The sequence below is a fragment of the Balaenoptera physalus genome (genome assembly GCF_965194825.1).
Source record: "Balaenoptera physalus genome assembly, chromosome: 6".
Classification (NCBI taxonomy): domain Eukaryota; kingdom Metazoa; phylum Chordata; class Mammalia; order Artiodactyla; family Balaenopteridae; genus Balaenoptera; species Balaenoptera physalus.
Window position 1 is genome coordinate 41,920,240 of NC_138885.1, and position 12,804 is coordinate 41,933,043.

Sequence of the window (12,804 nt, forward strand, 5' to 3'; positions counted from 1 at the left end):
TTCCCCTCCTTGTCTGTTACAAGTTATGATGTGTGGATGAAGCCTTTTTCCCATGCAGTAATGACTGTATACTGAGATTTCAAGGGGCTGTTCATGACAATCCCATTTTCTGTGTAATTTCATGGTTGTCTTCTTGAATGAAGATATTGGCTGCTCTGAAGCAGGGGGTCAGCCGCTCCTGCTCCCTTTCAGTATTGTTCCGGAGTATGTTTCCTTTCAGCTGATGAAAAGTAATTCATCATTTACACCCCTGAATTCTGCCAGCATTTTTTGAACAACTTTTCTTTCCCTGTGGTACCTTAGGCCCATGAAAGAGATAAATAGGTTCAATACAACACTAGGCCCCAGATCCTGGGAGCAGGTTAGGCCTCTGAGGCCCCGAGCTGCCCCTTTCTCATGATAGAGTTTGTCACCTTTCTACCTCTAGAAGTCAAATCCTGTCGACTCAGCCATCTTTCAGGCTCTCTGAAGTGGCTTTGGCACCCACTGGGGCATGTGAGCTTAAAATTGATTTTTTTTAAGATCTGTCAAGTTCCCTTAAGGGACAGAGTTGACAGCCAGCAGGCCTCAACTATCACAAAGCATTCAATGTGTAAAAGACACCTAAGGAACTTCCTTTGAGGGGCCAAAGGGCTTCAGACTTCGTGACACATTGAGAGGGTGCCGTTGCTAAGAAACTGGCTTCAGGCAATAGGATTTTTCCTGCAACTCTGCCACTTTGGGAAGTACTTTAAGCTACCTCTCTCCTTATGGCCGAAGACAACATCAACTATTACAAAAACAAGATACGAAAAAGATGTTAGATGGAATCATTACATGGTTCTTCAGACTCCAACTGCCTACCATTTATGCAGTTCGGGAATTAGCTAACGCTAGTATTTGCACCGCCTTTTAGAAGAATAAAGCACTAGGCAATCTAAACTTAATCAGATAATATCTGGTATTTGTTTTAAAAGTAAAGGATATCAACTCTTTACAAATCTGGATATTATAGAACATAATGCAGAAATAGATCACTCTTTCTCAACTTAAACAGTGACTGACTTAACACTTCGGTGATAGCATGATACTAGTGTTCACCTCCCATTTGTAGAAAAATAATGCTAAAGCAATTACAGCGAGCTATTTGTTCCTGACCTAAGTCTACCAGATCAAAGACTATTTAATTCGGCCTTTTATTTAGCCATTTCTCCTTATTTCAAATGTCCTCTCGGAAGTCAAAATAATAGGGAGAGGATTTTGCTATGTTATTTTAAAGACTAAGGAAGTGTTCTTTCTGATATTGATTTTTGAACAGCTTTAGTATGGCAAGCCATGTTTTTGTTCTAAATAAAGAGGAAAACAACTTAGCCTCTTTTAGCGACCACAGCATAACCATTTTCTTTAGCCAAACCATTCGTGCACAGCAAGCGCAGCTTCCTTTGGAAGATTAGTGATTTCTCAAAAGAAGTCACGAGACAGATTTTCAAATTCAATTCCAACCTGTGTGGTTTGAAGGCTGTGAAACTTTCAACAACGATATAAATACTGCATGTGTCTCTCTCTCTCCCGAGGCTGGATTTTACCAACTGGAATGTGAAAGGCCAATTGTATAAGCAGGTGTAGGTCTGAGTTGAAAGGATTTGATGGCATTAATCTCCCTTTAAGAGGTCTTGTTTTCATGGGCTGTTGTCAAATATAGCTGGGTTGTTCTGTGACTGTAACTGCAGTTATGTATCCCTTGTCATAAAGAAGTGCTCTAGCTTTTGAGGGAATTTCTACACGACTTTTCCAAAGACAGTGCCAGTGTTCTCTATACAGGGAGGCAGTATGGTAAGGTGAAAAAAATACAGGCTTTCGTGTCAGACATTCCCTAGGTTTGAATATTGGATTGCAGGAGCTGTGTTGCCTCAGCAAATTTATGAAACTTCTCTGAGACACAGCTTTCTTGTGCATAAAATGAGGACAACTACATCTGTGGATTAGATGAGGTTAGGCATGGAGATACCCAGCAAAATCATTGGAATGGAAACTCGATAAATGGACATCATTATTACTCGGAAGGGCCAAATATATTCCATGATTTCATGGTCTTTGGCACCAAAGCTCAAGACATGATGGATATCAGGAATTGTGGACTTAAATAAGCAATTTTCCTTCTAAATCCAAACACTGAACATGTTAACCTCCAGACTAGAGAGATTATTACCTAGGGCTAAGTCAAGACAGCCGTGATAGTTATGAAGTGGGTAGCCTGGTCAAAATATAAAAGGACATGCTGAGACATTGTCTGAACCAAGGATTAGACCTAAGTTTACTAACGAAAGTTCTGTACAGAAAGGACAGGTTAAGAATAGACATTGCTACTACCATACTTCTGTTGTTGCATAAGCTTAATTAATTTGCTTCGTCTTTAGTGACTGATTAGGTCCTGCAACCTGTAACATGAATACCTTGTGCTCATTGGATGAGCGCTTGTGGTCCTTCTGCATGTCGGTCGACTCAAGTCATTTGGTCGGCATTCCTAGTTTCCTGGATTAATTAGGGAAGACGGAGCATCAGTGTTTTTTGAGAAGTTTTCCCTGTGATTCTGAAGTCTAATCAGGGCTGAACATTGCTGCCATCGGTAAAGAAAATTTGATAACTTAATTATCATTTTTCTCACAAAATGTGCTACCTGTCAATAGCCATAACTAAGTTTGCAGGAGAAATACTATTGCTAATAGGTGGTCACTGAGTAGCTGGAGGCAAAATAAAGCAGCTGAAGTTTCAGAGAAGAGGAAAGGGAGTCTGCGTAAAAACAGAAATTACACTGTTATCTCACTGCCTCCTCTTGAGAATCAGTAACACACACAACAATCTTACTCAACAAATTGTATTATCGTACAACTAGCCACCAAGTGTTAAAAGTTTCCTTTAATTCCTCTTGCATGCAGACACACTGAAGGAATAGAAATGGGACTTTGGACTTTCTTTTTCCAGCATCCACCAAGGCTGCATGTTATCTAATTCCCTTGTCTAGGAATTTTTCCTGACCCTAGCAGTAAATTAGCTGTGCCTGTTCTGTGTTTGCCTGGGGTCCTCCAGTTCCCCTATTATATGGAGGGAGAGAGTGAATGAAGGCTCTGAACACAGTGAGATGTATTTTTCGTTGAATTCTAGGTCATAGGAGAAAGTACTCATGTGTGGTGGGATCATTCTTGTTTCCCTGATGCTCATTTCAGTGTTCGTTGATTATAGGCACTTAATACACATTTGCTGAGTGCTTGAATAAATAAATGAGTTATTTCCACCAAGACTTTTCTAAAATCAACAGCCCCCCACCAAAAGGTTTAATATGCCTAGAGATTTTGCCCAAGAATCTAACAATTATTCGACCACAAAATTTTACCTATTCTTCTCAGAGAAGCTAACAAAAATATTGTGGCCAATAGAACCATAATTCACCAGAGAAAAAAAGAAAAAAAAAAAAAAGATGGATTTTCTCTCCTGAAGTGAGAATACTTTGGAATTCATTTAGGAAGGGAAACTAGGTGGAACAGTTACATCCTGCCTCCATGTTGGGAATAAATTCATCAGCAGGGTGGGAAAAAATAAGCATCTTTATTCCTGATAAAGAAAAACTGCAAAAGTGTCAGTACTTCATTTTGATGCAACTCTATGTTCACAAGGTCATCATATTACAGTCATTATGATAGGAGGCACACTTCCCTCCCTGGTCTATTATAACTGGCTGTAATGTACCATAGAGGCCCAAGATGTTCTCTTCTTGACTGAGCTTGGAGAGTATCTATTTCACAGTGTATTCCCCTTAAAGGGAGAGTCTGCAAATGGCAACAGGCAAGGCACTTGTCTGTATATAAGCATCAAAGACAGAATGGGAGTAAATGATGCACTTCATGGAGTTGCATTACTTCTTCAGTACAATTTATGCACGAAAGAAAGAAAGAAAGAAAGAAAGAAAGAAAGAAAGAAAGAAAGAAAAAGAAAGAGAGAGAGAGAGAGGGAGGGAGGGAGGGAGGGAGGGAGAGAGAGAGAGAGGAGAGAGAGAGAGAGAGAGAGAGAGGGAGAGAGAGAGAGAGAGAGAGAGAGGGAGAGAGAGAGAGAGAAAGAAAAAGAAAGAAAGAAAGGAAGGAAGGAAGGAAGGAAGGAAGGAAGGAAGGAAGGAAGGAAGGAAGGAAGGAAGGAAGAAAGAAAGAAAGAAAGAAAGAAAGAAAGAAAGAAAGAAAGAAAGAAAGAAAGAAAGAAAGAAAAGAAAGAAAAGAAAGAAAAGAAAGAAAGAAAGAAAAATAATTTGGTAAATGGACTCTAGTGGCCTGAAAGAGTTAATGTGCTTCTTCCCACTAGAAACAGTGAACCATTTATATGTAGGCAATCCCTTCTTTTCTCCTGAATTATATCAATGCTGCAAGAAACATTTTGAAATGGATCTTCACAGGCTCCAGGGATAGAGAAAAAGGATTTTTTTTCTTCACTCTCAGTAGTAACTACAAAATTAGTTTGTAATTTTTTTCTTGTTTGTTTTTTTTCCCCTTATGGTATCACTCTGAGAAAATAGCTTGAAAGACTTGCTTTCTTACATTTGGAATCACTGTTATGGGGAGGCTACCTCCTTGGTCGTCTTAGTTCATCCACACAACTGGAGGAATTAGCAAATATTTTAATTTATAAAATAAAGAATAGCCAAAAAAGAGCTCATCTGTCCTTCAAACATTTTGATAGTTTTCTATGAGTTAGCTTCTCTCTTTACGACCTATTGTCAATTCAATTCTCGTTATTTAATATCGGTTTCTGGATATTTTAAATATGATTTTGCTTAGGTTGTTCTTTTTAAAATTACATCAGCTATCTCTTTTAGTTACAATTTAAATGAATATTAAATGCATCACAACCTTTTTTAATTATAATTTTCTCCCACAAATTCATCATGCATTATAAGATTCTGATAAATATGCTTTTGTGTTTTTTGCATTCTTGCCAGAATATCTTTTCCCAGGGTAACCTCTCTTGGATTCCTTTATTTTCACAATACATACATATCTAGGTGTTTCAATAGTAAATATTTTTCAAACATTAAGCATTCGTTCACTTGTTTATCATATTCTAGAGTATGATTTCGCAAATCATTTTCTTTAGCTGAGTGCAAACGTGAGATGTACTTATTCTCCTTGAACAAGTTTCAACCCTGCAAAGGAAATTTTATATAGAAAAAAGCATTTCCTACTCTATTTTCTCTTCATGCCCTGGAGGTGTATTTCAACATTTACAAAATACCTGACTATCCTTATTTGCCTTAATGTCTAGCCAAAGAGTATCTGCTGTGTCAGCTAAAACACTCAGAGCTTCTTGTTTCGCTGGCTATCATATCCGTGCAATATTGAAGCCTCCCCCTCCTTATTGGGTTTCTAGTTTCAGTAAACCTTATCCTAGCATTTTAAATCCTCAGTCACTTCCCTGACTCAACCATATCACTACTATTTCAATAGTATCACGCTTATCCCTGATACTCAAATGTGTACTTATCATCGATAAGGCTTTGATGTAATAAATCCTTGATATAATATCGTAGTTATCCATATGAGATATAAGAGATATAATCAAAAATGAAAGCAGAAACTTAAGATACAGAGTAAAATATATTACTTGCCAATTTTCCACAGTAACTTTTCATCATTACTCCAAAATTACTTTTTAATGCAAAGAGTAGTTTCAATCACATTGAGGCCCACATGATTCAGATACTATCATAATCACAATTAGATTACATTACTGCAATCAGGAATGGAGATCATTAAGAGAAAGAATATAAATTGCTTTAGTTTTACAAGTACTGAGCTAGCAAAATTATAATTAATCTCCATTTATAATCTTTTCTTTCATAGAACTGCAAAGCATGCTACTTTTTTTAGGCCATCAATACAAATTAGAACTAAGTAATAAAGCCCTAACTACTACTGCTGTGCTGCTCACAATTGAAGAAACTTTCACATCATGTACAGAAGGCTTTTGATGCCAACAGTGCCCTTAGAATAGATTGTTTCAATGCAATAAGCCCAACTATTACAAGGTGCTGTTTAAAAAACAGAATGCCGCAGAGACTCTCTCTTTTCAGAGTAATCAGTTTGTGCATTCCATTTCTTAAATGAGATGGCGCTACTCATGTGAGATGAAGAAATAATGACTTAGCAGTCACAGTGAATGCATCATCCTGTGCATCCCAAGTTTTTAAAATATAGTCTTTAAGAAGTACAGGAAATAATAAGAACGTGAAAAAATAAATAAATTTGCGATTTGAAGACCTTCAAAATACAACCAATTCTAATTATATATGAACTATTCATATTTTTTCAGTGAGTTATGTTGTATGATACCTTAGTATTCCAAGTTCCTCCATTGTCCAATATATACCTTTTTGTTTCCTAGTCCTTAAAACTCACCTCAAATTATAACAGAATATATTAGTAAGTACAAATAGTAATAAATGTAGACTAATTTTATACAGTTTACAAACTTTTCCCAAAATTCTGAAATCAGAACAGTTCTAAAAGAAGCAGATGATTTGGAGGAACTTATCTGGTGGCAAGTGGACCCCACATGAAGCCAACTTGGCATGAACTTATTTGGCTTCAAAATCTGACCTGAACTGACAGGAGACTGCTCATTGTCTTTATGTTATTTTGTTATTCTTACAAGATACGGCTCCAGATCCCACTGGAGAATTAAATAATATATGGTATATATAAGTATCAAATTACCTTTTTTAAATCGGGAAAACTGTTTTCCAAGAGACATCTTGCACCAAGAGTTTTAGATAAGGAACTACAGACTCAGTAGCTGCATAGAGGTGACTGATCACAGTTGAGTCATAACTGTCTGTTGCTAACAGTTGTCTCCTGTGCCTTTTGCTTCTCTGTGCCCAGTACCCTCCTTTTGGTGCATTTTTGCTTTCAGCTTCCCTGAGTCAGAGCTTTTCACCATCATGCTTTGCCATGATTCTGATCCATTCAGGCAGATGGGGATGTGGGGACCTGCAGCCCTGGCTGGGGACCACCACCTTCAAATCTACACATTCAGTTACTCAAGTAACCAGTGTTACAGTAAGCTGCACAGATATTATTGATTTCCATGTGTGCCACATCTTGGAAAATGTTTGGAAGCATTGTTTTGGTTATCCAGTTTCTTCATACCTCCCACTTTTCACATACCAGGCTATTGATAACAATGCCTGACATAATAGACAATGATTATTTGCTGAGTGTTGAGTGTATAAATGTTTCCATTCTTATTAAAATGTCTCTAGTTTTTAGAAATAGGAATATAAAGCATTAGTTTCAGGATATCAAAGTTTCAGAGATCAGGCTATGGATAGTTTATTGGAAATTCTGAGTCATTCCAGTGTAGATTGATGTACTTCTAAGACTGGTCCTCTAAAGACATGGTACATTTAAGTATAAGGAAGAAAAAATAGGTCAAATATCCTGTTTATATGTAGCAAAATCCTCTATTAAGCAAAAAATATGGCAGCATAGGTTTTAAGAGTCATAAATTATAAAACACCTTGACAGTTGATAAACCTCTTAAATTCTAGGAATTTGTAATCATCCTTTGCAAAAACAAGAATGGGGAAAAATAATTATAAGAGAAATATTTAGCTGTTTCATTTTAACTATAAAAACAGAATAAAAAGTTTTATTTATAGATAATTGTTTGAGTTTAAATTGTTAAAAGGATATATTAGAGGGTTCTACACTGATTCAAATTTAATTAAACAATGCACACACTGCTGCCCAAACTGTATTTCTACCGTATATGTGAAATAGTAATAATTTAAAAGAACAAAATAATAACTTTACTTATAGGCAATGAAATTAGTTTTTAGTGCTAATAAAACTCATGCTTTGCAGCTCTTTGGTAGGAATTTTTAGGAACACTGAAAAGCTTTGTAGAAATTTTCCTTGTCATGTGAGACAATATGTAGAGTTTGATTCAGAAAGAAAATTAAGAGTGAAAAATAATAAGTAGGAAATTTGATCTCACCTTATCAATAATGACTAGAAAAAGTATAAGTATTTTCTAAGATACTCTGTGAATGAGATAATAAAGTATCAAACAGATCATATTATTTATAAGGAGCAAATTATCTGTCTCATCTACTACAATTTTAAACAATTATAATATATCCATAGGATAGTTTCCCTTCTATTATAATTAATTAATATAGCTGAATCAGATGCCAATAGGATACTGATATGAAAAAACATTGTGTTTGACATTAAGGAGACCCAAAAATAAATATTAAAATCCATTTCAAAATACTATAAATGAACAAGAAAATACTATCAGAGTTAAGAGGAGGGAGTTTGTTTCTGACTGAAGTCATTAGAGAATATTCTGTGTGTGTGTGTATAATGGCCTCTGAAGTCTAAATTTCTTAGACAAATATTTAAGTTTCTCTAATATTTAGTCTCAATCTGCATTTATATTCATATAGGATAAATTCTGAGTCAGTTTTCTTGCCAAGTGTACTTGGAGAATAGCATTAAGACTAACTTTGTTAGACAGTGAAAAGTATTTGTCTTAGGGAACATTGTTTGGAGAAAATTCATTTCTTAGTAGTACTTGAATGAATTGGATGGTAAATGATTGAAGAGAGAGAAGCAAAGTTTCAGAGTAGAGGCAAGAAAAATAATGACCTGCAGTGGGGGAAGGAAAAAGGAAGGAATAGGGCATCAATATTTTGAAGAAAGTACTCACACACGCTAGGGGATAGGAAGAGGGGCAAGTTGAAAAAAGAATAGCAGAATCTTCTATTGTTTTGAGTCCATGAAGAGTCAGAAATATAGTTCCATTAAAGAATTAGGGAAGTGGTCATAGGAACTTTCCTTGAAATATAGGAGAATGAAAGTGTTTTACTCTCTTTACTCCCTTTCTTTAAATTTTTCTTTTTTTTTTCTTGATATAACACAAAATAAAAACAACAACAACAAAATAGAATTTTAAAAGATCCCAGGACCAAAGCAAAATTTTATTATATTTTTGCCAGGTATAATTAAATATGGGAAACTATGATGGTGAAAGTTGGAGATTGTGCATGTCTCCTGAGATTTTAACAGAAAAATCTGGTCTCAGAATGGAAAGGCTGCAGTGCAGATGTATCCTGATGACTTTTTCTTTAGAGTCATGAGAATCAGGGACTTGACTAGCTACTCTCTGTAGAGATCCAGATTGACAATACAGGAGTTTAGCAGAGAAGTTGCTGAGGGAGAAATCATGCTTCTGTGCCATTTCTGTGGTCTATGAACATACCTAGGAAGAATGAGGGTACTGAGAGCCATGGAAGATGGTGCAGAGGAGTGTGTGGGGGTGATTATTAGACCAAAATGCAAATGACAAGTGACTTAAATCACATTTCTATGCATCCTACCCACATCTGGAGGCCAAAAGTTGAAGAGAAATACTCTCCTAATACAAAGGAAGTAATAGACTTCATGAGCGAGTTATTAGAAAAACAAACATATGTTGAAATAGGAGACTATGTAACCAAGCTGACTCCTGCCCAGACCTCACCCGCACTGGTCATTAGTATTGCCTTCCAAACACTGCTGGAACAGGATAGAATTGTACTTCTCAACTCCTTACAGTAATTTCGAGACACATGACCTGTTCTGGACAATGACTTATGAACGTCAGTCATGAAAAATTATTTGATTACCTCAGGGATTACGTGTAGAGATTGATTTTTCTCTGCCATAGTGCCAGGTAATACTGTAGATAGTAGCAAACACTGATCTTTTTCCTTTTTCCATAGCGAGGCTTTTTCCAGAACATCATATAGTTGGAACCATACAATATGTAGCCTTTGCACATTGGCTTCTTTCACCTGGTAATATGCATTTAAGTTTCCTTCATGTATTTTCATGGTTTGATAGCTCATTTCTTTTTAGTGTTAAATGATATTTCATTGGCTGGATGTACCACAGTTTATTTATCCATTCGCTTACTGAAGGATATCTTAGTTGCTTCCAGATTTTGGCAATTAGGAATAAAGCTGATGTAAACATTCACGTGCAGATTTTTGTCTGGACATGTTTTCAACTTCTTTGGGTAAATAACAAGGAGCACAACTGCTGAGTCTTATGGTCATTTTGTTTTTTACACAACTTTATGGTGGTGTGATTTAAATATCATATAAATTGACCACTCTATGTATATATTTCAATGAATTTTAGAAGATTTTTAAGGTTGTGAAATTGTCATCACAATTAGCTTTTAGAACATTTCCACCAGAGCAAAATTTTCTCCTTCCAACCCCCAACTCCAGGTTTTGTCTATACCAAGTTATCTTTTCTAGACATGTTATACAAATTATATCATTCAATATGTGGTCTTTCATGTCTGGCTCCTTTCACAATATATTATTTCTGAGGTTCATCCATGTCATAAGATGTTTCAGGAACTCATTGCTTGTCACTGCTATTATTCCATTGTATGGATATGTCACATTTTGTTTATCCATTTACTAGTTTAAAGGCACTTGTTTTATCTTGGGGCTATTACAAATAATGCTGCTATGAATATTCACACTCTAGTCTTTAAACAAATGTTCTTAATTCTCCTAAGTCAATAATCCATTTTTATTTATTTTCTTGTATGGTGTGAGGTAAGTATCATAGTTTATTTTCCTCCCTATGGATATCAGTTGCTCCACCACCATTTGTATAAAGAATATCCTTTTCAAATTGAATTAACTTGGCCTCTTTGTCACAATATTATCACAACTGATGATATATATTTGGATCTATTTCTGGACTCTCTATTCTGTCCCACTGATATATAGGTCCAAATTATGCCAATGGCACAGTTTATTAATTACTATAGTTTTATGATACATCTTGATATTAGGTAAGTAGTCTCGTACTCTTCTTTTGTAAAATAGTTTTGACTATTCTAGATTAATTGCATTTCCATACATATTGTAATTTAAGCTTATAAATTTCTACTGAAAAAAATAGTTTGCTGAAATTTTGAGGGGAATTAAGTTGAATCTACAGATCAATGTGGGAAAAATTAACATGATAACATGATAACATTAACATGAGGCTCTCCATTCCAATGGCATAATACATCTTCTCAATTATTTAATTTAATTTAATTTAATTTAATTATTTAATTTCTCCCAACAGTGTTTTGTAGTTTTCATTGTGTAAATCTTACACATATTTTGTTTAATTTACCCCTAAATATTTTTGGTTTTAGATGTTATTTTAGTAGTATTTTTATTTTAATAGTCAACTGTTTGCTAGTATATAGGAATTTTATTGATTTTTTAAATATTGACCTTGCACTATTGCCTTTGGCATGTTCAGTTATTAGTTCTAATAGCTGCTTTGTAGATTCCTTAGAATTTTCTATGCAAACAATTATGTCCTATGTGAATAAAGTTCGTTTTATTCTTTTCTAGCCCGATAGAGTTTTATTTCCTTGTCCTGCCTTACTGCAAAGGCTAGGAACTATAATGCAGTGTTTAACAGAAGTGCTGATATTAGGAAAAAAGCATTCAGAATTTTGCCATTATGTGTAATGTAAGCTCTGTTTTTTTTTTTTTTTTTTTTTTTTTTTTGCTATTATATAATTTATTTGCAATACATAGATGCCTTTAGTGATCAATCTTATTTGGGTTTTAAAAAACCATAACATTTTCAAAGGACCTTAGTTGGTGTAGGTTTAAAGATATACAAAGGAAGTAAGGACCAAGAGATTGTATCTTAGCAACTACTCAGCCAGGCAGCTGGAACTATAGCTCATTCAAGAAACATAATATCTTTGGAGGACTTAACAGCAGCTGGTATGCCCAACAACAATACCTGCAGAAATCTGTGCAGTAGTAAATTTCTGTTGCTTTCTATGAAGAGGACTCCATCCCGACTGTGACTTGCTGATCTTAATCTCTTCTTCTATCACTTCTATGTCCCCCAACACTAGTCTCTTCACTTGTCCTCTCTCCACCTCAGGATGTCCGTCATAAGGTTTCTCTGAAGCCTCAATGGGTCTCTTGGCTTCTGCTCTCTTTTTAAAATTTTCTTCCGTAAATTGCAAAGAGAGATCTACTTGGCAAGCTAGTCATCACCCAATATTGACCACCCTTACTGGGCAGAGTTCAGTAGCAGGCTACTGCATGGGCTAATAGCCAGGGCTTTAGCTCTCTATCTTGGTTCAAGGAGTCACGTGACTTGAACTAAGTCAACTGACCCGTAAGAGCAGGAGTCACGTGATAAAAAGCATCATGGTCTGATGGTAAGCTCTGTTTTTTGTAGAGCTTAATAAAAAGTTGAAGTTCCCTTCTATTCTTAGTTTGCTGAGTGTTTATATTATAAATGAGTGTTAAATTTTATTAACACCTCTATCTGCATATATTGAGATAGTCATTGTTCCTCTTTTATGCTAATGTGTTAAATTATATTGCTTGATTATTATCATAAACTAACTTGTTATTTTAGAATAGATTTAGATTTACAGAAAAAATTCATGAAGATTGATAGGACAGAGATTTCTCATATACCTCAGCTTCCCCTATTATAAACATTTTACTTTTGCATAGATCATTTGTCACAAATAAGGAACCAATATTGATACATTATTATTGACTAAGGTCTGTATTCTATTCAGGTTTTTAAAAAATTAACTAATGTCCTTTTTCTGTTTCAAGATTGCATCCAGGATACCACATTACATTTAGCCCTCAAATTCCCTTAAATACTCTTGGCTATGACAGTTTCTCAAATGTTCCTTATTTTGATAACCTCTACTGCTTTGAGGAGGACTTGT